Raw genomic sequence first — 22,539 nt, 5'->3', positions numbered from 1 at the left:
CAGTGAGAATCGAACTCACGACCTCACGTTTACAAGACAAGTGCTCCAACCGCTGAGCTATGACGGCAACATTGCGCGATACTCATCAATGACCTTCATGAAAATCGAAAAATTAGCAAAGGGGCAAAAAAGCCACCAGTGAGAATCGAACTCACGACCCCTGGTTTACAAGACCAGTGCTTTAACCGTTGAGCTATGATGCCAACATTGTTCGGAGGACAAGGACTCATCAATGACCTTCATGAAAAACGAAAACTTTGCAAACACGCAAAAAAATCCAACATCGTGAATCGAACTCATGACCACTGGTTAACAAGACAAGTGCTCCAACCACTCAGCTATGATGGCAACATTGCACAATGGACAAGGACTCATCAATGACCTTCATAAAATACGAAAAGTTTGCAAACGGGCAAAAACATCCACCCGTGACAATCGAACTCACGATCCGTGGTTTACAAGACCAGTGCTCTAACCGCTGAGCTATGATGGCTACATTGCCAGGAGGACAAGGACTCATCAATGACCTTCATGAAAGACGAAATATTAGCAAACGGGCAAAAAAGCCACCAGTGAGAATCGAACTCACGACCCCTGGTTTACAAGACCAGTGCTCTAACCGCTGAGCTATGATGGCGACGTTGCTCGAGAACTCATCAATGACCTTCATGAAAAACGAAAAGTTTGCAAACTGGCAAAAACATTCAACAGTGAGAACTGAGCTCACGACCTCTGGTTTACAGGGCCAGTGCTCTAACCGCTGAGCTATGATGGCAACATAGCGCGATACTCATCAATGACCTTCATGAAAAACCAAAAATTAGCAAACGGGCAAATAAGCCACCAGTGAGAATCGAACTCACGACCCCTGGTTTACAAGACCAGTGCTCTGTCCGCTGAGCTATGATGGCGACATTGCCCGGAGGACAAGGACTCATCAATGACCTTCATGAAAAACGAAAAGTTTGCAAACGGGCAAAAACAGCCACCAGTGAGAATCGAACTCACGACCCCTGGTTTACAAGACCAGTGCTCTAACCGCTTAGCTATGATGGCGACATTACCCGGAGGACAAGGACTCATCAATGACCTTCATGAAAGACGAAATATTAGCAAACGGGCAAAAAAGCCACCAGTATGAATCGAACTCACGACCGCTGGTTTACAAGACCAGTACTCTAACCGTTGAGCCATAATGGCGGCATTGCACAATACTCATCAATGACCTTCATAAAATACGAACAGTTTGCAAACGGGCAAAAAAAGCCACCAGTGAGAATCGAACTCACGACCCCTGATTTACAAGACCAGTGCTCTAACCGCTGAGCTATGATGGCAACATTGCACGATACTCATCAATGACCTTCATAAAAAACAAAAAATTAGCAAACGGGCCGAAAAACCACCAGTGAGAATCGAACTCACGACCCCTGGTTTACAAGACCAGTGCTCTGTCCGCTGAGCTATGATGGCGACATTTCCCGGAGGACAAGGACTCATCAATGACCTTCATGAAAAACGAAAAGTTTGCAAACGGGCAATAAAATCCAACTTTGAGAATCGAACTCATGACCTCAAGTTTACAAGACAAGTGTTCCAACCACTCAGCTATGATGGCAACATTGCACAGTGGACAAGGACTCATCAATGACCTTCATGAAAGACGAAATATTAGCAAACGGGCAAAAAAGCCACCAGTATGAATCGAACTCAGGACCGCTGGTTTACAAGACCAGTACTCTAACCGTTGAGCTATGATGGCGGCATTGCATGATACTCATCAATGACCTTCATAAAATACGAAAAGTTTGCAAACGGGCAAAAAAAGCCACCAGTGAGAATCGAACTCACGACCCCTGATTTACAAGACCAGGGCTCGAACCGCTGAGCTATGATGGCGACATTACGCGATACTCATCAATGTCATTTCATGAAAAACGAAAAATTTGCAAACGGGCATAAAAGCCACCAGTGAGAAACGAACTCACGACCCCTGGTTTACAAGACCAGTGCTATGTCCGATGAGCTATGACGGCAACATGGCGCGGTAATCATCAATGACCTTCATGAAAAACGAAATATTAGCAAACGGGCAAAAAAAGCCACCAGTGAGAATCGAACTCACGACCCCTGGTTTACAAGACCAGTGCTCTAACCGCTGAGCTATGATGGCGACGTTGCACGAGGACTCATCAATGACCTTCATGAAAAACGAAAAGTTTGCAAACGGGCAAAAAAATCCAACAGTGAGAACTGAGCTCACGACCTCTGGTTTACAGGGCCAGTGCTCTAACCGCTGAGCTATGATGGCAACATAGCGCGATACTCATCAATGACCTTCATGAAAAACGAAAACTTTGCAAACGGGCAAAAAAGCCACCAGTGAGAATCGAACTCATGACCACTGGTTAACAAGACAAGTGCTCCAACCACTCAGCTATGATGGCAACATTGCGCAATAAACAAGGACTCATCAATGACCTTCATAAAATACGAAAAGTTTGCAAACGGGCAAAAACAGCCACCAGTGAGAATCGAACTCACGACCCCTGATTTACAAGACCAGTGCTCGAACCGCTGAGCTATGATGGCGACATTACACGATACTCACCAATGACCTTCATAAAATACGAAAAGTTTGCAAACGGGCAAAAAAAGCCACCAGTGAGAATCGAACTCACGACCCCTGGTTTACAAGACAAGTGCTCCAACCACTCAGCTATGATGGCAACATTGCACAGTGGACAAGGACTCATCAATGAACTTCATAAAATACGAAAAGTTTGCAAACGGGCAAAAACAGCCACCAGTATGAATCGAACTCACGACCCCTGGTTTACAAGACCAGTGCTTTAACCGCTGAGCTATGATGCCAACATTGTTCGGAGGACAAGGACTCATCAATGACCTTCATGAAAAACGAAAACTTTGCAAACGGGCAAAAAAATCCAACAGCGTGAATCGAACCCATGACCACTGGTTAACAAGACAAGTGCTCCAACCACTCAACTATGATGGCAACATTGCGCAATAAACAAGGACTCATCAATGACCTTCATAAAATACGAAAAGTTTGCAAACGGGCACAAACAGCCACCAGTGAGAATCGAACTCACGACCCCTGGTTTACAAGACCAGTGCTCTAACCGCTGAGCTATGATGGCGACGTTGCACGAGAACTCATCAATGACCTTCATGAAAAACGAAAAGTTTGCAAACGGGCAAAAAAATCCAACAGTGAGAACTGAGCTCACGACCTCTGGTTTACAGGGCCAGTGCTCTAACCGCTGAGCTATGATGGCAACATAGCGCGATACTCATCAATGACCTTCATGAAAAACCAAAAATTAGCAAACGGGCAAATAAGCCACCAGTGAGAATCGAACTCACGACCCCTGGTTTACAAGACAAGTGCTCCAACCACTCAGCTATGATGGCAACATTGCACAGTGGACAAGGACTCATCAATGAACTTCATAAAATACGAAAAGTTTGCAAACGGGCAAAAACAGCCACAGTGAGAATCGAACTCACGACCCCTGGTTTACAAGACCAGTGCTCTAACCGCTGAGCTATGATGGCGACGTTGCACGAGGACTCATCAATGACCTTCATGAAAAAAGAAAAGTTTGCAAACGGGCAAAAAAATCCAACAGTGAGAATCGAACTCACGACCTCAGGTTTACAAGACAAGTGCTCCAACCGCTGAGCTATGACGGCAACATTGCGCGATACTCATCAATGACCTTCATGAAAATCGAAAAATTAGCAAAGGGGCAAAAAAGCCACCAGTGAGAATCGAACTCATGACCCCTGGTTTACAAGACCAGTGCTTTAACCGCTGAGCTATGATGCCAACATTGTTCGGAGGACAAGGACTCATCAATGACCTTCATGAAAAACGAAAACTTTGCAAACACGCAAAAAAATCCAACAGCGTGAATCGAACTCATGACCACTGGTTAACAAGACAAGTGCTCCAACCACTCAGCTATGATGGCAACATTGCACAATGGACAAGGACTCATCAATGACCTTCATAAAATACGAAAAGTTTGCAAACGGGCAAAAACATCCACCAGTGAGAATCGAACTCACGATCCCTGGTTTACAAGACCAGTGCTCTAACCGCTGAGCTATGATGGCTACATTGCCCGGAGGACAAGGACTCATCAATGACCTTCATGAAAGACGAAATATTAGCAAACGGGCAAAAAAGCCACCAGTGAGAATCGAACTCACGACCGCTGGTTTACAAGACCAGTACTCTAACCGTTGAGCTATGATGACAGCATTGCACGATACTCATCAATGACCTTCATAAAATACGAAAAGTTTGCAAACGGGCAAAAAAACCCACCAGTCAGAATCGAACTCACGACCGCTGGTTTAAAAGACCAGTACTCTAACCGTTGAGCTATGATGGCGGCATTGCACGATACTCATCAATGACCTTCATAAAATACGAAAAGTTTGCAAACGGGCAAAAAAACCCACCAGTGAGAATCGAACTCACGACCCCTGGTTTAAAAGACCAGTGCTCTAACCGCTCAGCTATGATAGCGACACTGAGCAAGGACTCATCAATGACCTTCATGAAAAACGAAAAGTTTGCAAACGGGCAAAAAAATCCAAGAGTGAGAATCGAACTCACGACCTCTGGTTTACAAGACCAGAGCTCTAACCACTGAACTATGATGGCAACATTGCACAATGGACAAGGACTCATCAATGACCTTCATGAAAAACAAAAAGTTTGCAAACGGGGAAAAAAAACCAACAGTGAGAATCGAACTCACGACCTCTGGTTTACAGGGCCAGTGCTCTAACCACTGAACTATGACGGCAACATTGCGCAATGGACAAGGACTCATCAATGACCTTCATGAAAAACGAAAAGTTTGCAAACGCAGAAAGCCAACAGTTAGAATCGAACTCACGACCGCTGGTTTACAAGACCAGTGCTCGAACCGCTAAGCTATGATGGCGACATTACACAATACTCATCAATGACCTTCATAAAATACGAAAAAATTGCAAACGGGCAAAAAAGGCCACCAGTGAGAATCGAACTCACGACCCCTTGTTTACAAGACCAGTGCTCAAACCGCTGAGCTATAATGGCGACGTTGCCGGAGGACTCATCAATGACCTTCATGAAAAACGAAAAGTTTGCAAACGGGCAAAAACAGCCACCAGTGAGAATCGAACTCACGACCCCTGGTTTACAAGACCAGTGCTCTAACCGCTGAGCTATGATGGCGACATTACACGATACTCACCAATGACCTTCATAAAATACGAAAAGTTTGCAAACGGGCAAAAAAAGCCACCAGTGAGAATCGAACTCACGACCCCTGGTTTACAAGACAAGTGCTCCAACCACTCAGCTATGATGGCAACATTGCACAACGGACAAGGACTCATCAATGAACTTCATAAAATACGAAAAGTTTGCAAACGGGCAAAAACAGCCACCAGTATGAATCGAACTCACGACCGCTGGTTTACAAGACCAGTACTCTAACCGTTGAGCTATGATGGCGGCATTGCACAATACTCATCAATGACCTTCATAAAATACGAAAAGTTTGCAAACGGGCAAAAACAGCCACCAGTGAGAATCGAACTCACGACCCCTGGTTTACAAGACCAGTGCTCTAACCGCTGAGCTATGATGGCGACATTGCCCGGAGGACAAGGACTCATCAATGACCTTCATGAAAGATGAAATATTAGCAAACGGGCAAAAAAGCCACCAGTGAGAATCGAACTCACGACCCCTGGTTTACAAGACCAGTGCTCTAACCGCTGAGCTATGATGGCGACGTTGCACGAGGACTCATCACTGACCTTCATAAAATACGAAAAGTTTGCAAACGGGCAAAAAAAGCCACAGTGAGAATCGAACTCACGACCCCTGGTTTACAAGACCAGTGCTCTAACCGCTGAGCTATGATGGCGACGTTGCACGAGGACTCATCAATGACCTTCATGAAAAAAGAAAATTTTGCAAACGGGCAAAAAAATCCAACAGTGAGAATCGAACTCACGTTTACAAGACAAGTGCTCCAACCGCTGAGCTATGACGGCAACATTACGCGATACTCATCAATGACCTTCATGAAAATCGAAAAATTAGCAAAGGGGCAAAAATGCCACCAGTGAGAATCGAACTCACGACCCCTGGTTTACAAGACCAGTGCTTTAACCGCTGAGCTATGATGCCAACATTGTTCGGAGGACAAGGACTCATCAATGACCTTCATGAAAAACAAAAACTTTGCAAACACGCAAAAAAATCCAACAGCGTGAATCGAACTCATGACCACTGGTTAACAAGACAAGTGCTCCAACCACTCAGCTATGATGGCAACATTGCACAATGGACAAGGACTCATCAATGACCTTCATAAAATACGAAAAGATTGCAAACGGGCAAAAACAGCCACCAGTAAGTATCGAACTCACGATCCCTGGTTTACAAGACCAGTGCTCTAACCGCTGAGCTATGATGGCGACATTGCCCGGAGGACAAGGACTCATCAATGACCTTCATGAAAGACGAAATATTAGCAAACGGGCAAAAAAGCCACCAGTGAGAATCGAACTCACGACCGCTTGTTTACAAGACCAGTACTCTAACCGTTGAGCTATGATGGCGGAATTGCACGATACTCATCAATGACCTTCATAAAATACGAAAAGTTTGCAAACGGACAAAAAAAGCCACCAGTCAGAATCGAACTCACGACCGCTGGTTTACAAGACCAGTACTCTAACCGTTGAGCTATGATGGCGGCATTGCACGATACTCATCAATGACCTTCATAAAGTACGAAAAGTTTGCAAACGGGCAAAAAAACCCACCAGTGAGAATCGAACTCACGACCCCTGGTTTACAAGACCAGTGCTCTAACCGCTCAGCTATGATGGCGACATTGAGCAAGGACTCATCAATGACCTTCATGAAAAACGAAAAGTTTGGAAACGGGCAAAAAGATCCAAGAGTGAGAATCGAACTCACGACCTCTGGTTTACAAGACCAGAGCTCTAACCACTCAACTATGATGGCACCATTGCACAATGGACAAGGACTCATCAATGACCTTCATGAAAAACAAAAAGTTTGCAAACGGGGAAAAAAAACCTACAGTGAGAATCGAACTCACGACCTCTAGTTTACAGGGCCAGTGCTCTAACCACTGAACTATGATGGCGACATTGCCCGGAGGACAAGGACTAATCAATGACCTTCATGAAAGACGAAATATTAGCAAACGGGCAAAAAACCACCAGTGAGAATCGAACTCACGACCCCTGGTTTACAAGAGCAGTGCTCTAACCGCTGAGCTATGATGGCGACGTTGCCCGAGGACTCATCAATGACCTTCATGAAAAACAAAAAATTAGCAAACTGGCAAAAAAGCCACCAGTGAGAATTGAACTCACGACCCCTGGTTTACAAGACCAGTGGTCTTTCCGCTGAGCTAAGATGGCAACATTGCCCGGAGGACAAGGACTCATCAATGACCTTCATGAAAAACGAAAAGTTTGCAAACGGGCAAAAAAAATCGAACAGTGAGAATCGAACTCACGACCCCCTGGTTTACAGGACCAGTGCTCTAACCGCTGAGCTTTGATGGCAACATTGCACGGTACTCATCAATGACCTTCATGAAAAACGAAAAATCAGCAAACGGGCAAAAAAGCCACCAGTGAGAATCGAAATCACGACCCCTGGTTTACAATACCAGTGCTCTAACCGCTGAGCTATGATGGCGACATTACCCGATCGACAAGGACTCATCAATGACCTTCATGAACAACGAAAAATTACCAAACGTGCAAAAGGAGCCACTAATGAGAACCGAACTCACAACCGCTGGTTTACAAGACCAGTGCTCTAACCGATGAGCAATGATGGCGACATTGCACGGTGCTCGTCAATGACCTTCTTGAAAAACGAAAAATTAGCAAACGGGCAAAAAAGCCACCATGGAGAATCGAACTCACGACCGCTGGTTTACAAGACCAGTGCTCTAACCGCTGAGCTATGATGGCGAAATTGCACGATAATCATCAATGACCATAAAATACGAAAATTTTGCAATCGGGCAAAAAAAGCCACCAGTGAGAATCGAACTCACGACCCCTGGTTTACAAGACCAGTGCTCTAACCGCTGAGCTATGATGGCGACATTGAGCAGGGACTCATCAATGACCTTCATGAAATACGAAAAGTTTGCAAACGGGCAAAAAATTCCAAGAGTGAGAATCGAACTCACGACCTCTGGTTTACAAGACCAGTGCTCTGTCCGCTGAGCTATGATGGCGACATTGCGCGGAGGACAAGGACTTATCAATGACCTTCATGAAAAACGAAAACTTTGCAAACACGCAAAAAAATCCAACATCGTGAATCGAACTCATGACCACTGGTTAACAAGACAAGTGCTCCAACCACTCAGCTATGATGGCAACATTGCACAATGGACAAGGACTCATCAATGACCTTCATAAAATACGAAAAGTTTGCAAACGGGCAAAAACATCCACCCGTGAGAATCGAACTCACGATCCGTGGTTTACAAGACCAGTGCTCTAACCGCTGAGCTATGATGGCTACATTGCCAGGAGGACAAGGACTCATCAATGACCTTCATGAAAGACGAAATATTAGCAAACGGGCAAAAAAGCCACCAGTGAGAATCGAACTCACGACCCCTGGTTTACAAGACCAGTGCTCTAACCGCTGAGCTATGATGGCGACGTTGCTCGAGAACTCATCAATGACCTTCATGAAAAACGAAAAGTTTGCAAACTGGCAAAAACATTCAACAGTGAGAACTGAGCTCACGACCTCTGGTTTACAGGGCCAGTGCTCTAACCGCTGAGCTATGATGGCAACATAGCGCGATACTCATCAATGACCTTCATGAAAAACCAAAAATTAGCAAACGGGCAAATAAGCCACCAGTGAGAATCGAACTCACGACCCCTGGTTTACAAGACCAGTGCTCTGTCCGCTGAGCTATGATGGCGACATTGCCCGGAGGACAAGGACTCATCAATGACCTTCATGAAAAACGAAAAGTTTGCAAACGGGCAAAAACAGCCACCAGTGAGAATCGAACTCACGACCCCTGGTTTACAAGACCAGTGCTCTAACCGCTTAGCTATGATGGCGACATTACCCGGAGGACAAGGACTCATCAATGACCTTCATGAAAGACGAAATATTAGCAAACGGGCAAAAAAGCCACCAGTATGAATCGAACTCACGACCGCTGGTTTACAAGACCAGTACTCTAACCGTTGAGCCATAATGGCGGAATTGCACGATACTCATCAATGACCTTCATAAAATACGAAAAGTTTGCAAACGGGCAAAAAAAGCCACCAGTGAGAATCGAACTCACGACCCCTGATTTACAAGACCAGTGCTCTAACCGCTGAGCTATGATGGCAACATTGCACGATACTCATCAATGACCTTCATAAAAAACAAAAAATTAGCAAACGGGCCGAAAAACCACCAGTGAGAATCGAACTCACGACCCCTGGTTTACAAGACCAGTGCTCTGTCCGCTGAGCTATGATGGCGACATTTCCCGGAGGACAAGGACTCATCAATGACCTTCATGAAAAACGAAAAGTTTGCAAACGGGCAATAAAATCCAACTTTGAGAATCGAACTCATGACCTCAAGTTTACAAGACAAGTGTTCCAACCACTCAGCTATGATGGCAACATTGCACAGTGGACAAGGACTCATCAATGACCTTCATGAAAGACGAAATATTAGCAAACGGGCAAAAAAGCCACCAGTATGAATCGAACTCAGGACCGCTGGTTTACAAGACCAGTACTCTAACCGTTGAGCTATGATGGCGGCATTGCATGATACTCATCAATGACCTTCATAAAATACGAAAAGTTTGCAAACGGGCAAAAAAAGCCACCAGTGAGAATCGAACTCACGACCCCTGATTTACAAGACCAGGGCTCGAACCGCTGAGCTATGATGGCGACATTACGCGATACTCATCAATGTCATTTCATGAAAAACGAAAAATTTGCAAACGGGCATAAAAGCCACCAGTGAGAAACGAACTCACGACCCCTGGTTTACAAGACCAGTGCTATGTCCGATGAGCTATGACGGCAACATGGCGCGATAATCATCAATGACCTTCATGAAAAACGAAATATTAGCAAACGGGCAAAAAAAGCCACCAGTGAGAATCGAACTCACGACCCCTGGTTTACAAGACCAGTGCTCTAACCGCTGAGCTATGATGGCGACGTTGCACGAGGACTCATCAATGACCTTCATGAAAAACGAAAAGTTGGCAAACGGGCAAAAAAATCCAACAGTGAGAACTGAGCTCACGACCTCTGGTTTACAGGGCCAGTGCTCTAACCGCTGAGCTATGATGGCAACATAGCGCGATACTCATCAATGACCTTCATGAAAAACGAAAACTTTGCAAACGGGCAAAAAAGCCACCAGTGAGAATCGAACTCATGACCACTGGTTAACAAGACAAGTGCTCCAACCACTCAGCTATGATGGCAACATTGCGCAATAAACAAGGACTCATCAATGACCTTCATAAAATACGAAAAGTTTGCAAACGGGCAAAAACAGCCACCAGTGAGAATCGAACTCACGACCCCTGATTTACAAGACCAGTGCTCGAACCGCTGAGCTATGATGGCGACATTACACGATACTCACCAATGACCTTCATAAAATACGAAAAGTTTGCAAACGGGCAAAAAAAGCCACCAGTGAGAATCGAACTCACGACCCCTGGTTTACAAGACAAGTGCTCCAACCACTCAGCTATGATGGCAACATTGCACAGTGGACAAGGACTCATCAATGAACTTCATAAAATACGAAAAGTTTGCAAACGGGCAAAAACAGCCACCAGTATGAATCGAACTCACGACCCCTGGTTTACAAGACCAGTGCTTTAACCGCTGAGCTATGATGCCAACATTGTTCGGAGGACAAGGACTCATCAATGACCTTCATGAAAAACGAAAACTTTGCAAACGGGCAAAAAAATCCAACAGCGTGAATCGAACCCATGACCACTGGTTAACAAGACAAGTGCTCCAACCACTCAACTATGATGGCAACATTGCGCAATAAACAAGGACTCATCAATGACCTTCATAAAATACGAAAAGTTTGCAAACGGGCACAAACAGCCACCAGTGAGAATCGAACTCACGACCCCTGGTTTACAAGACCAGTGCTCTAACCGCTGAGCTATGATGGCGACGTTGCACGAGAACTCATCAATGACCTTCATGAAAAACGAAAAGTTTGCAAACGGGCAAAAAAATCCAACAGTGAGAACTGAGCTCACGACCTCTGGTTTACAGGGCCAGTGCTCTAACCGCTGAGCTATGATGGCAACATAGCGCGATACTCATCAATGACCTTCATGAAAAACCAAAAATTAGCAAACGGGCAAATAAGCCACCAGTGAGAATCGAACTCACGACCCCTGGTTTACAAGACAAGTGCTCCAACCACTCAGCTATGATGGCAACATTGCACAGTGGACAAGGACTCATCAATGAACTTCATAAAATACGAAAAGTTTGCAAACGGGCAAAAACAGCCACAGTGAGAATCGAACTCACGACCCCTGGTTTACAAGACCAGTGCTCTAACCGCTGAGCTATGATGGCGACGTTGCACGAGGACTCATCAATGACCTTCATGAAAAAAGAAAAGTTTGCAAACGGGCAAAAAAATCCAACAGTGAGAATCGAACTCACGACCTCAGGTTTACAAGACAAGTGCTCCAACCGCTGAGCTATGACGGCAACATTGCGCGATACTCATCAATGACCTTCATGAAAATCGAAAAATTAGCAAAGGGGCAAAAAAGCCACCAGTGAGAATCGAACTCATGACCCCTGGTTTACAAGACCAGTGCTTTAACCGCTGAGCTATGATGCCAACATTGTTCGGAGGACAAGGACTCATCAATGACCTTCATGAAAAACGAAAACTTTGCAAACACGCAAAAAAATCCAACAGCGTGAATCGAACTCATGACCACTGGTTAACAAGACAAGTGCTCCAACCACTCAGCTATGATGGCAACATTGCACAATGGACAAGGACTCATCAATGACCTTCATAAAATACGAAAAGTTTGCAAACGGGCAAAAACATCCACCAGTGAGAATCGAACTCACGATCCCTGGTTTACAAGACCAGTGCTCTAACCGCTGAGCTATGATGGCTACATTGCCCGGAGGACAAGGACTCATCAATGACCTTCATGAAAGACGAAATATTAGCAAACGGGCAAAAAAGCCACCAGTGAGAATCGAACTCACGACCGCTGGTTTACAAGACCAGTACTCTAACCGTTGAGCTATGATGACAGCATTGCACGATACTCATCAATGACCTTCATAAAATACGAAAAGTTTGCAAACGGGCAAAAAAACCCACCAGTCAGAATCGAACTCACGACCGCTGGTTTAAAAGACCAGTACTCTAACCGTTGAGCTATGATGGCGGCATTGCACGATACTCATCAATGACCTTCATAAAATACGAAAAGTTTGCAAACGGGCAAAAAAACCCACCAGTGAGAATCGAACTCACGACCCCTGGTTTAAAAGACCAGTGCTCTAACCGCTCAGCTATGATAGCGACACTGAGCAAGGACTCATCAATGACCTTCATGAAAAACGAAAAGTTTGCAAACGGGCAAAAAAATCCAAGAGTGAGAATCGAACTCACGACCTCTGGTTTACAAGACCAGAGCTCTAACCACTGAACTATGATGGCAACATTGCACAATGGACAAGGACTCATCAATGACCTTCATGAAAAACAAAAAGTTTGCAAACGGGGAAAAAAAACCAACAGTGAGAATCGAACTCACGACCTCTGGTTTACAGGGCCAGTGCTCTAACCACTGAACTATGACGGCAACATTGCGCACTGGACAAGGACTCATCAATGACCTTCATGAAAAACGAAAAGTTTGCAAACGCAGAAAGCCAACAGTTAGAATCGAACTCACGACCGCTGGTTTACAAGACCAGTGCTCGAACCGCTAAGCTATGATGGCGACATTACACAATACTCATCAATGACCTTCATAAAATACGAAAAAATTGCAAACGGGCAAAAAAGGCCACCAGTGAGAATCGAACTCACGACCCCTTGTTTACAAGACCAGTGCTCAAACCGCTGAGCTATAATGGCGACGTTGCCGGAGGACTCATCAATGACCTTCATGAAAAACGAAAAGTTTGCAAACGGGCAAAAACAGCCACCAGTGAGAATCGAACTCACGACCCCTGGTTTACAAGACCAGTGCTCTAACCGCTGAGCTATGATGGCGACATTACACGATACTCACCAATGACCTTCATAAAATACGAAAAGTTTGCAAACGGGCAAAAAAAGCCACCAGTGAGAATCGAACTCACGACCCCTGGTTTACAAGACAAGTGCTCCAACCACTCAGCTATGATGGCAACATTGCACAATGGACAAGGACTCATCAATGAACTTCATAAAATACGAAAAGTTTGCAAACGGGCAAAAACAGCCACCAGTATGAATCGAACTCACGACCGCTGGTTTACAAGACCAGTACTCTAACCGTTGAGCTATGATGGCGGCATTGCACAATACTCATCAATGACCTTCATAAAATACGAAAAGTTTGCAAACGGGCAAAAACAGCCACCAGTGAGAATCGAACTCACGACCCCTGGTTTACAAGACCAGTGCTCTAACCGCTGAGCTATGATGGCGACATTGCCCGGAGGACAAGGACTCATCAATGACCTTCATGAAAGATGAAATATTAGCAAACGGGCAAAAAAGCCACCAGTGAGAATCGAACTCACGACCCCTGGTTTACAAGACCAGTGCTCTAACCGCTGAGCTATGATGGCGACGTTGCACGAGGACTCATCACTGACCTTCATAAAATACGAAAAGTTTGCAAACGGGCAAAAAAAGCCACAGTGAGAATCGAACTCACGACCCCTGGTTTACAAGACCAGTGCTCTAACCGCTGAGCTATGATGGCGACGTTGCACGAGGACTCATCAATGACCTTCATGAAAAAAGAAAATTTTGCAAACGGGCAAAAAAATCCAACAGTGAGAATCGAACTCACGTTTACAAGACTAGTGCTCCAACCGCTGAGCTATGACGGCAACATTACGCGATACTCATCAATGACCTTCATGAAAATCGAAAAATTAGCAAAGGGGCAAAAATGCCACCAGTGAGAATCGAACTCACGACCCCTGGTTTACAAGACCAGTGCTTTAACCGCTGAGCTATGATGCCAACATTGTTCGGAGGACAAGGACTCATCAATAACCTTCATGAAAAACAAAAACTTTGCAAACACGCAAAAAAATCCAACAGCGTGAATCGAACTCATGACCACTGGTTAACAAGACAAGTGCTCCAACCACTCAGCTATGATGGCAACATTGCACAATGGACAAGGACTCATCAATGACCTTCATAAAATACGAAAAGATTGCAAACGGGCAAAAACAGCCACCAGTAAGTATCGAACTCACGATCCCTGGTTTACAAGACCAGTGCTCTAACCGCTGAGCTATGATGGCGACATTGCCCGGAGGACAAGGACTCATCAATGACCTTCATGAAAGACGAAATATTAGCAAACGGGCAAAAAAGCCACCAGTGAGAATCGAACTCACGACCGCTTGTTTACAAGACCAGTACTCTAACCGTTGAGCTATGATGGCGGAATTGCACGATACTCATCAATGACCTTCATAAAATACGAAAAGTTTGCAAACGGACAAAAAAAGCCACCAGTCAGAATCGAACTCACGACCGCTGGTTTACAAGACCAGTACTCTAACCGTTGAGCTATGATGGCGGCATTGCACGATACTCATCAATGACCTTCATAAAGTACGAAAAGTTTGCAAACGGGCAAAAAAACCCACCAGTGAGAATCGAACTCACGACCCCTGGTTTACAAGACCAGTGCTCTAACCGCTCAGCTATGATGGCGACATTGAGCAAGGACTCATCAATGACCTTCATGAAAAACGAAAAGTTTGGAAACGGGCAAAAAGATCCAAGAGTGAGAATCGAACTCACGACCTCTGGTTTACAAGACCAGAGCTCTAACCACTCAACTATGATGGCACCATTGCACAATGGACAAGGACTCATCAATGACCTTCATGAAAAACAAAAAGTTTGCAAACGGGGAAAAAAAACCTACAGTGAGAATCGAACTCACGACCTCTAGTTTACAGGGCCAGTGCTCTAACCACTGAACTATGACGGCAACATTGCACAATAGACAAGGACTCATCAATGACCTTCATGAAAAACGAAAAGTTTGCAAACGCAGAAAGCCAACAGTGAGAATCGAACTCACGACCGCTGGTTTACAAGACCAGTGCTCGAACCGCTAAGCTATGATGGCGACATTACACAATACTCATCAATGACCTTCATAAAATACGTAAAAATTGCAAACGGGCAAAAAAAGCCACCAGTGAGAATCGAACTCACGACCCCTGGTTTACAAGACCAGTGCTCTAACCGCTGAGCTATGATAGCGACTTTACACAATACTCACCAATGACCTTCATAAAATACGAAAAGTTTGCAAACGGGCAAAAAAAGCCACCAGTGAGAATCGAACTCACGACCCCTGGTTTACAAGACAAGTGCTCCAACCACTCAGCTATGATGGCAACGTTGCACAGTGGACAAGAACTCATCAATGACCTTCATAAAATACGAAAAGTTTGCAAACGGGCAAAAACAGCCACCAGTGAGAATCGAACTCACGACCCCTGGTTTACAAGACCAGTGCTCTAACCGCTGAGCTATGATGGCGACATTGCCCGGAGGACAAGGACTAATCAATGACCTTCATGAAAGACGAAATATTAGCAAACGGGCAAAAAACCACCAGTGAGAATCGAACTCACGACCCCTGGTTTACAAGACCAGTGCTCTAACCGCTGAGCTATGACGGCGGCAGTGCACGTTACTCATCAATGACCTTCATAAAATACGAAAAGTTTGCAAACGGGCAAAAAAAGCCACCAGTGAGAATCGAACTCACGACCCCTGGTTTACAAGAGCAGTGCTCTAACCGCTGAGCTATGATGGCGACGTTGCCCGAGGACTCATCAATGACCTTCATGAAAAACAAAAAATTAGCAAACTGGCAAAAAAGCCACCAGTGAGAATTGAACTCACGACCCCTGGTTTACAAGACCAGTGGTCTGTCCGCTGAGCTAAGATGGCAACATTGCCCGGAGGACAAGGACTCATCAATGACCTTCATGAAAAACGAAAAGTTTGCAAACGGGCAAAAAAAATCGAACAGTGAGAATCGAACTCACGACCCCCTGGTTTACAGGACCAGTGCTCTAACCGCTGAGCTTTGATGGCAACATTGCACGGTACTCATCAATGACCTTCATGAAAAACGAAAAATCAGCAAACGGGCAAAAAAGCCACCAGTGAGAATCGAAATCACGACCCCTGGTTTACAATACCAGTGCTCTAACCGCTGAGCTATGATGGCGACATTACCCGATCGACAAGGACTCATCAATGCCCTTCATGAACAACGAAAAATTACCAAACGTGCAAAAGGAGCCACTAATGAGAACCGAACTCACAACCGCTGGTTTACAAGACCAGTGCTCTAACCGCTGAGCAATGATGGCGACATTGCACGGTGCTCGTCAATGACCTTCTTGAAAAACGAAAAATTAGCAAACGGGCAAAAAAGCCACCATGGAGAATCGAACTCACGACCGCTGGTTTACAAGACCAGTGCTCTAACCGCTGAGCTATGATGGCGAAATTGCACGATAATCATCAATGACCATAAAATACGAAAATTTTGCAATCGGGCAAAAAAAGCCACCAGTGAGAATCGAACTCACGACCCCTGGTTTACAAGACCAGTGCTCTAACCGCTGAGCTATGATGGCGACATTGAGCAGGGACTCATCAATGACCTTCATGAAATACGAAAAGTTTGCAAACGGGCAAAAAATTCCAAGAGTGAGAATCGAACTCACGACCTCTGGTTTACAAGACCAGTGCTCTGTCCGCTGAGCTATGATGGCGACATTGCGCGGAGGACAAGGACTTATCAATGACCTTCATGAAAAACGAAAAGTTTGCAAACGGGCAAAAAAATCCAACAGTGAGAATCGAACTCACGACCTCTGGTTTACAGGGCCAGTGCTCTAACCGCTGAGCTATGATGGCGACATTGCGCGGAGGACAAGGACTTATCAATGACCTTCATGAAAAACGAAAATTTTGCAAACGGGCAAAAAAATCCAACAGTGAGAATCGAACTCACGACCTCTGGATTACAGGGCCAGTGCTCTAACCGCTGAGCTATGACGGCAACATGGCGCGATAATCATCAATGACCTTCATGAAAAACGAAAAATTAGCAAACGGGCAAAAAAACCACCATTGAGAATCGAACTCACGACCCCTGGTTTACAAGACCAGAGCTCTAACCACTGAACTATGATGGCAACATTGCACAATGGACAAGGACTCATCAATGACCTTCATGAAAAACGAAAAGTTTGCAAACGGGGAAAAAAAACCAACAGCGAGACTCGAACTCACGATTCCTGGTTTACAACACCAGTGCTCGAACCGCTGAGCTATGATGGCGACGTTGCACGAGGACTCATCAATGACCTTCATAAAATACGAAAAGTTTGCAAACGGGCAAAAAAAAAGCCACCAGTGAGAATCGAACTCACGACTCCAGGTTTACTAGACCAGTGCTCTAACCACTGAACTATGATAGCAACATTGCATAATGGACAAGGACTCATCAATGACCTTCATGAAAAACGAAAAGTTTGCAAACGGGGAAAAAAAACCAACAGTGAGACTCGAACTCACGACCACTGGTTTAAAAGACCAGAGCTCTAACCACTGAACTATGATGGCAACATTGCACAATGGACAAGGACTCATCAATGACCTTCATAAAAAACGAAAAGTTTGCAAACGGGCAAAAAAAGCCACTAGTGAGAATCGAACTCACGACCCCTGGTTTGCAAGACCAGTGCTCAAACCGCTGAGAGATGATGGCGACGTTGCACGAGGACTCATCAATGACCTTCATAAAATACGAAAAGTTTGCAAACGGGCAAAAAAAAAGCCACCAGTGAGAATCGAACTCACGACCCCTGGTTTACTAGACCTGTGCTCTAACCGCTGAGCTATGATGGCGACATTACCCGGAGGACAAGGACTCATCAATGACCTTCATGAAAAACGAAATATTAGCAAACGGGCAAAAAAGCCACCAGTATGAATCGAACTCACGACCGGTGGTTTACAAGACCAGTGCTCGAACCGCTGAGCTATGATGGCGACGTTGCACGAGGACTCATCAATGACCTTCATGAAAAAAGAAAAGTTTGCAAAAGGGCAAAAAAATCACACAGTGAGAATCGAACTCACGACCTCAGGTTTACAAGACAAGTGTTCCAACCGCTGAGCTATGACGGCAACATTGCGCGATACTCATCAATGACCTTCATGAAAATCGAAAAATTAGCAAAGGGGCAAAAAAGCCACCAGTGAGAATCGAACTCACGACCCCTGGTTTACAAGACCAGTGCTTTAACCGCTGAGCTATGATGCCAACATTGTTCGGAGGACAAGGACTCATCAATGACCTTCATGAAAAACGAAAACTTTGCAAACACGCAAAAAAATCCAACAGCGTGAATCGAACTCATGACCACTGGTTAACAAGACAAGTGCTCCAACCACTCAGCTATGATGGCAACATTGCACAATGGACAAGGACTCATCAATGACCTTCATAAAATACGAAAAGTTTGCAAACGGGCAAAAACAGCCACCAGTGAGAATCGAACTCACGACCCCTGGTTTACAAGACCAGTGCTCTAACCGCTCAGCTATGATGGCGACATTGCCCGGAATACAAGGACTCATCAATGACCTTCATGAAAGACGAAATATTAGCAAACGGGCAAAAAAGCCACCAGTGAGAATCGAACTCACGACCCCTGGTTTACAAGACCAGTGCTCTAACCGCTGAGCTATGATGGCGACGTTGCACGAGGACTCATCACTGACCTTCATAAAATACGAAAAGTTTGCAAACGGGCAAAAAAAGCCACAGTGAGAATCGAACTCACGACCCCTGGTTTACAAGACCAGTGCTCTAACCGCTGAGCTATGATGGCGACGTTGCACGAGGACTCATCAATGACCTTCATGAAAAAGGAAAATTTTGCAAACGGGCAAAAAAATCCAACAGTGAGAATCGAACTCACGTTTACAAGACAAGTGCTCCAACCGCTGAGCTATGACGGCAACATTACGCGATACTCATCAATGACCTTCATGAAAATCGAAAAATTAGCAAAGGGGCAAAAATGCCACCAGTGAGAATCGAACTCACGACCCCTGGTTTACAAGACCAGTGCTTTAACCGCTGAGCTATGATGCCAACATTGTTCGGAGGACAAGGACTCATCAATGACCTTCATGAAAAACAAAAACTTTGCAAACACGCAAAAAAATCCAACAGCGTGAATCGAACTCATGACCACTGGTTAACAAGACAAGTGCTCCAACCACTCAGCTATGATGGCAACATTGCACAATGGACAAGGACTCATCAATGACCTTCATAAAATACGAAAAGTTTGCAAACGGGCAAAAACAGCCACCAGTAAGTATCGAACTCACGATCCCTGGTTTACAAGACCAGTGCTCTAACCGCTGAGCTATGATGGCGACATTGCCCGGAGGACAAGGACTCATCAATGACCTTCATGAAAGACGAAATATTAGCAAACGGGCAAAAAAGCCACCAGTGAGAATCGAACTCACGACCGCTTGTTTACAAGACCAGTACTCTAACCGTTGAGCTATGATGGCGGCATTGCACGATACTCATCAATGACCTTCATAAAATACGAAAAGTTTGCAAACGGGCAAAAAAACCCACCAGTGAGAATCGAACTCACGACCCCTGGTTTACAAGACCAGTGCTCTAACCGCTCAGCTATGATGGCGACATTGAGCAAGGACTCATCAATGACCTTCATGAAAAACGAAAAGTTTGGAAACGGGCAAAAAGATCCAAGAGTGAGAATCGAACTCACGACCTCTGGTTTACAAGACCAGAGCTCTAACCACTCAACTATGATGGCAACATTCCACCATGGACAAGGACTCATCAATGACCTTCATGAAAAACAAAAAGTTTGCAAACGGGGAAAAAAAACCTACAGTGAGAATCGAACTCACGACCTCTAGTTTACAGGGCCAGTGCTCTAACCACTGAACTATGACGGCAACATTGCACAATGGACAAGGACTCATCAATGACCTTCATGAAAAACGAAAAGTTTGCAAACGCAGAAAGCCAACAGTGAGAATCGAACTCACGACCGCTGGTTTACAAGACCAGTGCTCGAACCGCTAAGCTATGATGGCGACATTACACAATACTCATCAATGACCTTCATAAAATACGTAAAAATTGCAAACGGGCAAAAAAAGCCACCAGTGAGAATCGAACTCACGACCCCTGGTTTACAAGACCACTGCTCAAACCGCTGAGCTATAATGGCGACGTTGCCGGAGGACTCATCAATGACCTTCATGAAAAACGAAAAGTTTGCAAACGGGCAAAAACAGCCACCAGTGAGAATCGAACTCACGACCCCTGGTTTACAAGACCAGTGCTCTAACCGCTGAGCTATGATAGCGACATTACACGATACTCACCAATGACCTTCATAAAATACGAAAAGTTTGCAAACGGGCAAAAAAAGCCACCAGTGAGAATCGAACTCACGACCCCTGGTTTACAAGACAAGTGCTCCAACCACTCAGCTATGATGGCAACGTTGCACAGTGGACAAGAACTCATCAATGACCTTCATAAAATACGAAAAGTTTGCAAACGGGCAAAAACAGCCACCAGTGAGAATCGAACTCACGACCCCTGGTTTACAAGACCAGTGCTCTAACCGCTGAGCTATGATGGCGACATTGCCCGGAGGACAAGGACTAATCAATCACCTTCATGAAAGACGAAATATTAGCAAACGGGCATAAAACCACCAGTGAGAATCGAACTCACGACCCCTGGTTTACAAGACCAGTGCTCTAACCGCTGAGCTATGACGGCGGCAGTGCACGTTACTCATCAATGACCTTCATAAAATACGAAAAGTTTGCAAGCGGGCAAAAAAAGCCACCAGTGAGAATCGAACTCACGACCCCTGGTTTACAAGAGCAGTGCTCTAACCGCTGAGCTATGATGGCGACGTTGCCCGAGGACTCATCAATGACCTTCATGAAAAACAAAAAATTAGCAAAGTGGCAAAAAAGCCACCAGTGAGAATTGAACTCACGACCCCTGGTTTACAAGACCAGTGGTCTGTCCGCTGAGCTAAGATGGCAACATTGCCCGGAGGACAAGGACTCATCAATGACCTTCATGAAAAACGAAAAGTTTGCAAACGGGCAAAAAAAATCGAACAGTGAGAATCGAACTCACGACCCCCTGGTTTACAGGACCAGTGCTCTAACCGCTGAGCTTTGATGGCAACATTGCACGGTACTCATCAATGACCTTCATGAAAAACGAAAAATCAGCAAACGGGCAAAAAAGCCACCAGTGAGAATCGAAATCACGACCGCTGGTTTACAAGACCAGTGCTCTAACCGCTGAGCTATGATGGCGACATTGCACAATACTCATCAATGACCTTCATGAAAAACGAAAAATTAGCAAACGGGCAAAAAAGCCACCAGTGAGAATCGAAATCACGACCCCTGGTTTACAATACCAGTGCTCTAACCGCTGAGCTATGATGGCGACATTACCCGATCGACAAGGACTCATCAATGACCTTCATGAACAACGAAAAATTACCAAACGTGCAAAAGGAGCCACTAATGAGAACCGAACTCACAACCGCTGGTTTACAAGACCAGTGCTCTAACCGCTGAGCAATGATGGCGACATTGCACGGTGCTCATCAATGACCTTCTTGAAAAACGAAAAATTAGCAAACGGGCAAAAAAGCCACCATGGAGAATCGAACTCACGACCGCTGGTTTACAAGACCAGTGCTCTAACCGCTGAGCTATGATGGCGAAATTGCACGATAATCATCAATGACCATAAAATACGAAAATTTTGCAATCGGGCAAAAAAAGCCACCAGTGAGAATCGAACTCACGACCCCTGGTTTACAAGACCAGTGCTCTAACCGCTGAGCTATGATGGCGACATTGAGCAGGGACTCATCAATGACCTTCATGAAATACGAAAAGTTTGCAAACGGGCAAAAAATTCCAAGAGTGAGAATCGAACTCACGACCTCTGGTTCACAAGACCAGTGCTCTGTCCGCTGAGCTATGATGGCGACATTGCGCGGAGGACAAGGACTTATCAATGACCT

At 45.1% G+C, this 22,539-nt stretch overlaps 81 non-coding genes across 81 annotated transcripts; all 81 read right to left on the bottom strand.

The window, feature by feature from the left end:
- Nucleotides 1–130: 130 nt before the first annotated feature.
- On the bottom strand, nt 131–203 carry TRNAT-UGU (transfer RNA threonine (anticodon UGU)). Its single transcript has one exon. It is a non-coding gene; the product is annotated as a tRNA-Thr (tRNA).
- A 361-nt stretch (nt 204–564) lies between these two features.
- On the bottom strand, nt 565–637 carry TRNAT-UGU (transfer RNA threonine (anticodon UGU)). Its single transcript has one exon. It is a non-coding gene; the product is annotated as a tRNA-Thr (tRNA).
- A 201-nt stretch (nt 638–838) lies between these two features.
- On the bottom strand, nt 839–911 carry TRNAT-UGU (transfer RNA threonine (anticodon UGU)). The gene has a single exon. It is a non-coding gene; the product is annotated as a tRNA-Thr (tRNA).
- Nucleotides 912–983: 72 nt separating this feature from the next.
- TRNAT-UGU (transfer RNA threonine (anticodon UGU)) lies at nt 984–1,056 on the bottom strand. The gene has a single exon. It is a non-coding gene; the product is annotated as a tRNA-Thr (tRNA).
- Nucleotides 1,057–1,264: 208 nt separating this feature from the next.
- On the bottom strand, nt 1,265–1,337 carry TRNAT-UGU (transfer RNA threonine (anticodon UGU)). Its single transcript has one exon. It is a non-coding gene; the product is annotated as a tRNA-Thr (tRNA).
- A 63-nt stretch (nt 1,338–1,400) lies between these two features.
- TRNAT-UGU (transfer RNA threonine (anticodon UGU)) lies at nt 1,401–1,473 on the bottom strand. Its single transcript has one exon. It is a non-coding gene; the product is annotated as a tRNA-Thr (tRNA).
- A 353-nt stretch (nt 1,474–1,826) lies between these two features.
- TRNAT-UGU (transfer RNA threonine (anticodon UGU)) lies at nt 1,827–1,899 on the bottom strand. The gene has a single exon. It is a non-coding gene; the product is annotated as a tRNA-Thr (tRNA).
- Nucleotides 1,900–2,100: 201 nt separating this feature from the next.
- TRNAT-UGU (transfer RNA threonine (anticodon UGU)) lies at nt 2,101–2,173 on the bottom strand. Its single transcript has one exon. It is a non-coding gene; the product is annotated as a tRNA-Thr (tRNA).
- A 346-nt stretch (nt 2,174–2,519) lies between these two features.
- Nucleotides 2,520–2,592, bottom strand: TRNAT-UGU (transfer RNA threonine (anticodon UGU)). Its single transcript has one exon. It is a non-coding gene; the product is annotated as a tRNA-Thr (tRNA).
- A 499-nt stretch (nt 2,593–3,091) lies between these two features.
- On the bottom strand, nt 3,092–3,164 carry TRNAT-UGU (transfer RNA threonine (anticodon UGU)). The gene has a single exon. It is a non-coding gene; the product is annotated as a tRNA-Thr (tRNA).
- A 346-nt stretch (nt 3,165–3,510) lies between these two features.
- Nucleotides 3,511–3,582, bottom strand: TRNAT-UGU (transfer RNA threonine (anticodon UGU)). Its single transcript has one exon. It is a non-coding gene; the product is annotated as a tRNA-Thr (tRNA).
- Nucleotides 3,583–3,783: 201 nt separating this feature from the next.
- Nucleotides 3,784–3,856, bottom strand: TRNAT-UGU (transfer RNA threonine (anticodon UGU)). The gene has a single exon. It is a non-coding gene; the product is annotated as a tRNA-Thr (tRNA).
- A 217-nt stretch (nt 3,857–4,073) lies between these two features.
- Nucleotides 4,074–4,146, bottom strand: TRNAT-UGU (transfer RNA threonine (anticodon UGU)). Its single transcript has one exon. It is a non-coding gene; the product is annotated as a tRNA-Thr (tRNA).
- A 71-nt stretch (nt 4,147–4,217) lies between these two features.
- TRNAT-UGU (transfer RNA threonine (anticodon UGU)) lies at nt 4,218–4,290 on the bottom strand. Its single transcript has one exon. It is a non-coding gene; the product is annotated as a tRNA-Thr (tRNA).
- Nucleotides 4,291–4,774: 484 nt separating this feature from the next.
- TRNAT-UGU (transfer RNA threonine (anticodon UGU)) lies at nt 4,775–4,847 on the bottom strand. The gene has a single exon. It is a non-coding gene; the product is annotated as a tRNA-Thr (tRNA).
- A 205-nt stretch (nt 4,848–5,052) lies between these two features.
- TRNAT-UGU (transfer RNA threonine (anticodon UGU)) lies at nt 5,053–5,125 on the bottom strand. Its single transcript has one exon. It is a non-coding gene; the product is annotated as a tRNA-Thr (tRNA).
- A 65-nt stretch (nt 5,126–5,190) lies between these two features.
- TRNAT-UGU (transfer RNA threonine (anticodon UGU)) lies at nt 5,191–5,263 on the bottom strand. Its single transcript has one exon. It is a non-coding gene; the product is annotated as a tRNA-Thr (tRNA).
- Nucleotides 5,264–5,609: 346 nt separating this feature from the next.
- TRNAT-UGU (transfer RNA threonine (anticodon UGU)) lies at nt 5,610–5,682 on the bottom strand. Its single transcript has one exon. It is a non-coding gene; the product is annotated as a tRNA-Thr (tRNA).
- Nucleotides 5,683–5,753: 71 nt separating this feature from the next.
- TRNAT-UGU (transfer RNA threonine (anticodon UGU)) lies at nt 5,754–5,826 on the bottom strand. The gene has a single exon. It is a non-coding gene; the product is annotated as a tRNA-Thr (tRNA).
- Nucleotides 5,827–5,891: 65 nt separating this feature from the next.
- Nucleotides 5,892–5,963, bottom strand: TRNAT-UGU (transfer RNA threonine (anticodon UGU)). Its single transcript has one exon. It is a non-coding gene; the product is annotated as a tRNA-Thr (tRNA).
- A 193-nt stretch (nt 5,964–6,156) lies between these two features.
- TRNAT-UGU (transfer RNA threonine (anticodon UGU)) lies at nt 6,157–6,229 on the bottom strand. The gene has a single exon. It is a non-coding gene; the product is annotated as a tRNA-Thr (tRNA).
- A 217-nt stretch (nt 6,230–6,446) lies between these two features.
- Nucleotides 6,447–6,519, bottom strand: TRNAT-UGU (transfer RNA threonine (anticodon UGU)). The gene has a single exon. It is a non-coding gene; the product is annotated as a tRNA-Thr (tRNA).
- A 71-nt stretch (nt 6,520–6,590) lies between these two features.
- On the bottom strand, nt 6,591–6,663 carry TRNAT-UGU (transfer RNA threonine (anticodon UGU)). The gene has a single exon. It is a non-coding gene; the product is annotated as a tRNA-Thr (tRNA).
- Nucleotides 6,664–6,727: 64 nt separating this feature from the next.
- Nucleotides 6,728–6,800, bottom strand: TRNAT-UGU (transfer RNA threonine (anticodon UGU)). Its single transcript has one exon. It is a non-coding gene; the product is annotated as a tRNA-Thr (tRNA).
- A 490-nt stretch (nt 6,801–7,290) lies between these two features.
- TRNAT-UGU (transfer RNA threonine (anticodon UGU)) lies at nt 7,291–7,363 on the bottom strand. The gene has a single exon. It is a non-coding gene; the product is annotated as a tRNA-Thr (tRNA).
- Nucleotides 7,364–7,710: 347 nt separating this feature from the next.
- TRNAT-UGU (transfer RNA threonine (anticodon UGU)) lies at nt 7,711–7,783 on the bottom strand. Its single transcript has one exon. It is a non-coding gene; the product is annotated as a tRNA-Thr (tRNA).
- Nucleotides 7,784–7,991: 208 nt separating this feature from the next.
- On the bottom strand, nt 7,992–8,064 carry TRNAT-UGU (transfer RNA threonine (anticodon UGU)). Its single transcript has one exon. It is a non-coding gene; the product is annotated as a tRNA-Thr (tRNA).
- Nucleotides 8,065–8,125: 61 nt separating this feature from the next.
- TRNAT-UGU (transfer RNA threonine (anticodon UGU)) lies at nt 8,126–8,198 on the bottom strand. Its single transcript has one exon. It is a non-coding gene; the product is annotated as a tRNA-Thr (tRNA).
- Nucleotides 8,199–8,697: 499 nt separating this feature from the next.
- TRNAT-UGU (transfer RNA threonine (anticodon UGU)) lies at nt 8,698–8,770 on the bottom strand. Its single transcript has one exon. It is a non-coding gene; the product is annotated as a tRNA-Thr (tRNA).
- A 201-nt stretch (nt 8,771–8,971) lies between these two features.
- TRNAT-UGU (transfer RNA threonine (anticodon UGU)) lies at nt 8,972–9,044 on the bottom strand. The gene has a single exon. It is a non-coding gene; the product is annotated as a tRNA-Thr (tRNA).
- Nucleotides 9,045–9,116: 72 nt separating this feature from the next.
- On the bottom strand, nt 9,117–9,189 carry TRNAT-UGU (transfer RNA threonine (anticodon UGU)). Its single transcript has one exon. It is a non-coding gene; the product is annotated as a tRNA-Thr (tRNA).
- A 208-nt stretch (nt 9,190–9,397) lies between these two features.
- Nucleotides 9,398–9,470, bottom strand: TRNAT-UGU (transfer RNA threonine (anticodon UGU)). Its single transcript has one exon. It is a non-coding gene; the product is annotated as a tRNA-Thr (tRNA).
- A 63-nt stretch (nt 9,471–9,533) lies between these two features.
- TRNAT-UGU (transfer RNA threonine (anticodon UGU)) lies at nt 9,534–9,606 on the bottom strand. The gene has a single exon. It is a non-coding gene; the product is annotated as a tRNA-Thr (tRNA).
- Nucleotides 9,607–9,959: 353 nt separating this feature from the next.
- Nucleotides 9,960–10,032, bottom strand: TRNAT-UGU (transfer RNA threonine (anticodon UGU)). Its single transcript has one exon. It is a non-coding gene; the product is annotated as a tRNA-Thr (tRNA).
- A 201-nt stretch (nt 10,033–10,233) lies between these two features.
- Nucleotides 10,234–10,306, bottom strand: TRNAT-UGU (transfer RNA threonine (anticodon UGU)). Its single transcript has one exon. It is a non-coding gene; the product is annotated as a tRNA-Thr (tRNA).
- Nucleotides 10,307–10,652: 346 nt separating this feature from the next.
- On the bottom strand, nt 10,653–10,725 carry TRNAT-UGU (transfer RNA threonine (anticodon UGU)). Its single transcript has one exon. It is a non-coding gene; the product is annotated as a tRNA-Thr (tRNA).
- A 499-nt stretch (nt 10,726–11,224) lies between these two features.
- On the bottom strand, nt 11,225–11,297 carry TRNAT-UGU (transfer RNA threonine (anticodon UGU)). Its single transcript has one exon. It is a non-coding gene; the product is annotated as a tRNA-Thr (tRNA).
- A 346-nt stretch (nt 11,298–11,643) lies between these two features.
- TRNAT-UGU (transfer RNA threonine (anticodon UGU)) lies at nt 11,644–11,715 on the bottom strand. The gene has a single exon. It is a non-coding gene; the product is annotated as a tRNA-Thr (tRNA).
- A 201-nt stretch (nt 11,716–11,916) lies between these two features.
- Nucleotides 11,917–11,989, bottom strand: TRNAT-UGU (transfer RNA threonine (anticodon UGU)). Its single transcript has one exon. It is a non-coding gene; the product is annotated as a tRNA-Thr (tRNA).
- Nucleotides 11,990–12,206: 217 nt separating this feature from the next.
- On the bottom strand, nt 12,207–12,279 carry TRNAT-UGU (transfer RNA threonine (anticodon UGU)). The gene has a single exon. It is a non-coding gene; the product is annotated as a tRNA-Thr (tRNA).
- Nucleotides 12,280–12,350: 71 nt separating this feature from the next.
- TRNAT-UGU (transfer RNA threonine (anticodon UGU)) lies at nt 12,351–12,423 on the bottom strand. The gene has a single exon. It is a non-coding gene; the product is annotated as a tRNA-Thr (tRNA).
- Nucleotides 12,424–12,907: 484 nt separating this feature from the next.
- TRNAT-UGU (transfer RNA threonine (anticodon UGU)) lies at nt 12,908–12,980 on the bottom strand. Its single transcript has one exon. It is a non-coding gene; the product is annotated as a tRNA-Thr (tRNA).
- A 205-nt stretch (nt 12,981–13,185) lies between these two features.
- Nucleotides 13,186–13,258, bottom strand: TRNAT-UGU (transfer RNA threonine (anticodon UGU)). The gene has a single exon. It is a non-coding gene; the product is annotated as a tRNA-Thr (tRNA).
- Nucleotides 13,259–13,323: 65 nt separating this feature from the next.
- TRNAT-UGU (transfer RNA threonine (anticodon UGU)) lies at nt 13,324–13,396 on the bottom strand. The gene has a single exon. It is a non-coding gene; the product is annotated as a tRNA-Thr (tRNA).
- Nucleotides 13,397–13,742: 346 nt separating this feature from the next.
- Nucleotides 13,743–13,815, bottom strand: TRNAT-UGU (transfer RNA threonine (anticodon UGU)). Its single transcript has one exon. It is a non-coding gene; the product is annotated as a tRNA-Thr (tRNA).
- A 71-nt stretch (nt 13,816–13,886) lies between these two features.
- TRNAT-UGU (transfer RNA threonine (anticodon UGU)) lies at nt 13,887–13,959 on the bottom strand. Its single transcript has one exon. It is a non-coding gene; the product is annotated as a tRNA-Thr (tRNA).
- A 65-nt stretch (nt 13,960–14,024) lies between these two features.
- Nucleotides 14,025–14,096, bottom strand: TRNAT-UGU (transfer RNA threonine (anticodon UGU)). The gene has a single exon. It is a non-coding gene; the product is annotated as a tRNA-Thr (tRNA).
- A 193-nt stretch (nt 14,097–14,289) lies between these two features.
- TRNAT-UGU (transfer RNA threonine (anticodon UGU)) lies at nt 14,290–14,362 on the bottom strand. The gene has a single exon. It is a non-coding gene; the product is annotated as a tRNA-Thr (tRNA).
- A 217-nt stretch (nt 14,363–14,579) lies between these two features.
- Nucleotides 14,580–14,652, bottom strand: TRNAT-UGU (transfer RNA threonine (anticodon UGU)). The gene has a single exon. It is a non-coding gene; the product is annotated as a tRNA-Thr (tRNA).
- Nucleotides 14,653–14,723: 71 nt separating this feature from the next.
- TRNAT-UGU (transfer RNA threonine (anticodon UGU)) lies at nt 14,724–14,796 on the bottom strand. Its single transcript has one exon. It is a non-coding gene; the product is annotated as a tRNA-Thr (tRNA).
- A 64-nt stretch (nt 14,797–14,860) lies between these two features.
- TRNAT-UGU (transfer RNA threonine (anticodon UGU)) lies at nt 14,861–14,933 on the bottom strand. The gene has a single exon. It is a non-coding gene; the product is annotated as a tRNA-Thr (tRNA).
- A 488-nt stretch (nt 14,934–15,421) lies between these two features.
- TRNAT-UGU (transfer RNA threonine (anticodon UGU)) lies at nt 15,422–15,494 on the bottom strand. Its single transcript has one exon. It is a non-coding gene; the product is annotated as a tRNA-Thr (tRNA).
- Nucleotides 15,495–15,558: 64 nt separating this feature from the next.
- Nucleotides 15,559–15,631, bottom strand: TRNAT-UGU (transfer RNA threonine (anticodon UGU)). The gene has a single exon. It is a non-coding gene; the product is annotated as a tRNA-Thr (tRNA).
- Nucleotides 15,632–15,840: 209 nt separating this feature from the next.
- Nucleotides 15,841–15,913, bottom strand: TRNAT-UGU (transfer RNA threonine (anticodon UGU)). Its single transcript has one exon. It is a non-coding gene; the product is annotated as a tRNA-Thr (tRNA).
- A 70-nt stretch (nt 15,914–15,983) lies between these two features.
- Nucleotides 15,984–16,056, bottom strand: TRNAT-UGU (transfer RNA threonine (anticodon UGU)). Its single transcript has one exon. It is a non-coding gene; the product is annotated as a tRNA-Thr (tRNA).
- A 64-nt stretch (nt 16,057–16,120) lies between these two features.
- On the bottom strand, nt 16,121–16,193 carry TRNAT-UGU (transfer RNA threonine (anticodon UGU)). Its single transcript has one exon. It is a non-coding gene; the product is annotated as a tRNA-Thr (tRNA).
- A 347-nt stretch (nt 16,194–16,540) lies between these two features.
- Nucleotides 16,541–16,613, bottom strand: TRNAT-UGU (transfer RNA threonine (anticodon UGU)). The gene has a single exon. It is a non-coding gene; the product is annotated as a tRNA-Thr (tRNA).
- Nucleotides 16,614–16,821: 208 nt separating this feature from the next.
- TRNAT-UGU (transfer RNA threonine (anticodon UGU)) lies at nt 16,822–16,894 on the bottom strand. The gene has a single exon. It is a non-coding gene; the product is annotated as a tRNA-Thr (tRNA).
- Nucleotides 16,895–16,955: 61 nt separating this feature from the next.
- TRNAT-UGU (transfer RNA threonine (anticodon UGU)) lies at nt 16,956–17,028 on the bottom strand. The gene has a single exon. It is a non-coding gene; the product is annotated as a tRNA-Thr (tRNA).
- A 210-nt stretch (nt 17,029–17,238) lies between these two features.
- On the bottom strand, nt 17,239–17,311 carry TRNAT-UGU (transfer RNA threonine (anticodon UGU)). The gene has a single exon. It is a non-coding gene; the product is annotated as a tRNA-Thr (tRNA).
- Nucleotides 17,312–17,519: 208 nt separating this feature from the next.
- TRNAT-UGU (transfer RNA threonine (anticodon UGU)) lies at nt 17,520–17,592 on the bottom strand. Its single transcript has one exon. It is a non-coding gene; the product is annotated as a tRNA-Thr (tRNA).
- Nucleotides 17,593–17,804: 212 nt separating this feature from the next.
- TRNAT-AGU (transfer RNA threonine (anticodon AGU)) lies at nt 17,805–17,877 on the bottom strand. Its single transcript has one exon. It is a non-coding gene; the product is annotated as a tRNA-Thr (tRNA).
- A 72-nt stretch (nt 17,878–17,949) lies between these two features.
- TRNAK-UUU (transfer RNA lysine (anticodon UUU)) lies at nt 17,950–18,022 on the bottom strand. Its single transcript has one exon. It is a non-coding gene; the product is annotated as a tRNA-Lys (tRNA).
- Nucleotides 18,023–18,234: 212 nt separating this feature from the next.
- Nucleotides 18,235–18,307, bottom strand: TRNAT-AGU (transfer RNA threonine (anticodon AGU)). Its single transcript has one exon. It is a non-coding gene; the product is annotated as a tRNA-Thr (tRNA).
- Nucleotides 18,308–18,652: 345 nt separating this feature from the next.
- Nucleotides 18,653–18,725, bottom strand: TRNAT-UGU (transfer RNA threonine (anticodon UGU)). Its single transcript has one exon. It is a non-coding gene; the product is annotated as a tRNA-Thr (tRNA).
- A 217-nt stretch (nt 18,726–18,942) lies between these two features.
- TRNAT-UGU (transfer RNA threonine (anticodon UGU)) lies at nt 18,943–19,015 on the bottom strand. Its single transcript has one exon. It is a non-coding gene; the product is annotated as a tRNA-Thr (tRNA).
- Nucleotides 19,016–19,086: 71 nt separating this feature from the next.
- Nucleotides 19,087–19,159, bottom strand: TRNAT-UGU (transfer RNA threonine (anticodon UGU)). The gene has a single exon. It is a non-coding gene; the product is annotated as a tRNA-Thr (tRNA).
- A 65-nt stretch (nt 19,160–19,224) lies between these two features.
- On the bottom strand, nt 19,225–19,296 carry TRNAT-UGU (transfer RNA threonine (anticodon UGU)). The gene has a single exon. It is a non-coding gene; the product is annotated as a tRNA-Thr (tRNA).
- A 193-nt stretch (nt 19,297–19,489) lies between these two features.
- On the bottom strand, nt 19,490–19,562 carry TRNAT-UGU (transfer RNA threonine (anticodon UGU)). The gene has a single exon. It is a non-coding gene; the product is annotated as a tRNA-Thr (tRNA).
- Nucleotides 19,563–19,779: 217 nt separating this feature from the next.
- Nucleotides 19,780–19,852, bottom strand: TRNAT-UGU (transfer RNA threonine (anticodon UGU)). The gene has a single exon. It is a non-coding gene; the product is annotated as a tRNA-Thr (tRNA).
- Nucleotides 19,853–19,923: 71 nt separating this feature from the next.
- Nucleotides 19,924–19,996, bottom strand: TRNAT-UGU (transfer RNA threonine (anticodon UGU)). Its single transcript has one exon. It is a non-coding gene; the product is annotated as a tRNA-Thr (tRNA).
- A 488-nt stretch (nt 19,997–20,484) lies between these two features.
- TRNAT-UGU (transfer RNA threonine (anticodon UGU)) lies at nt 20,485–20,557 on the bottom strand. The gene has a single exon. It is a non-coding gene; the product is annotated as a tRNA-Thr (tRNA).
- A 64-nt stretch (nt 20,558–20,621) lies between these two features.
- On the bottom strand, nt 20,622–20,694 carry TRNAT-UGU (transfer RNA threonine (anticodon UGU)). The gene has a single exon. It is a non-coding gene; the product is annotated as a tRNA-Thr (tRNA).
- A 65-nt stretch (nt 20,695–20,759) lies between these two features.
- Nucleotides 20,760–20,832, bottom strand: TRNAT-UGU (transfer RNA threonine (anticodon UGU)). Its single transcript has one exon. It is a non-coding gene; the product is annotated as a tRNA-Thr (tRNA).
- Nucleotides 20,833–21,041: 209 nt separating this feature from the next.
- Nucleotides 21,042–21,114, bottom strand: TRNAT-UGU (transfer RNA threonine (anticodon UGU)). The gene has a single exon. It is a non-coding gene; the product is annotated as a tRNA-Thr (tRNA).
- A 70-nt stretch (nt 21,115–21,184) lies between these two features.
- On the bottom strand, nt 21,185–21,257 carry TRNAT-UGU (transfer RNA threonine (anticodon UGU)). The gene has a single exon. It is a non-coding gene; the product is annotated as a tRNA-Thr (tRNA).
- Nucleotides 21,258–21,321: 64 nt separating this feature from the next.
- Nucleotides 21,322–21,394, bottom strand: TRNAT-UGU (transfer RNA threonine (anticodon UGU)). Its single transcript has one exon. It is a non-coding gene; the product is annotated as a tRNA-Thr (tRNA).
- Nucleotides 21,395–21,741: 347 nt separating this feature from the next.
- Nucleotides 21,742–21,814, bottom strand: TRNAT-UGU (transfer RNA threonine (anticodon UGU)). The gene has a single exon. It is a non-coding gene; the product is annotated as a tRNA-Thr (tRNA).
- Nucleotides 21,815–21,877: 63 nt separating this feature from the next.
- TRNAT-UGU (transfer RNA threonine (anticodon UGU)) lies at nt 21,878–21,950 on the bottom strand. Its single transcript has one exon. It is a non-coding gene; the product is annotated as a tRNA-Thr (tRNA).
- A 208-nt stretch (nt 21,951–22,158) lies between these two features.
- On the bottom strand, nt 22,159–22,231 carry TRNAT-UGU (transfer RNA threonine (anticodon UGU)). Its single transcript has one exon. It is a non-coding gene; the product is annotated as a tRNA-Thr (tRNA).
- Nucleotides 22,232–22,292: 61 nt separating this feature from the next.
- TRNAT-UGU (transfer RNA threonine (anticodon UGU)) lies at nt 22,293–22,365 on the bottom strand. Its single transcript has one exon. It is a non-coding gene; the product is annotated as a tRNA-Thr (tRNA).
- Nucleotides 22,366–22,539: the final 174 nt, after the last annotated feature.

This window comes from Pholcus phalangioides, unplaced genomic scaffold, assembly GCF_987345545.1.
Source record: "Pholcus phalangioides strain wild (caught in Gottingen) unplaced genomic scaffold, Ppha-v1.0 ptg000009l_1, whole genome shotgun sequence".
Taxonomy (NCBI): Eukaryota; Metazoa; Arthropoda; class Arachnida; order Araneae; family Pholcidae; genus Pholcus; species Pholcus phalangioides.
Note: the sequence above shows the minus strand (reverse complement) of the source record. Positions and strands in the feature narration are given on the sequence as shown.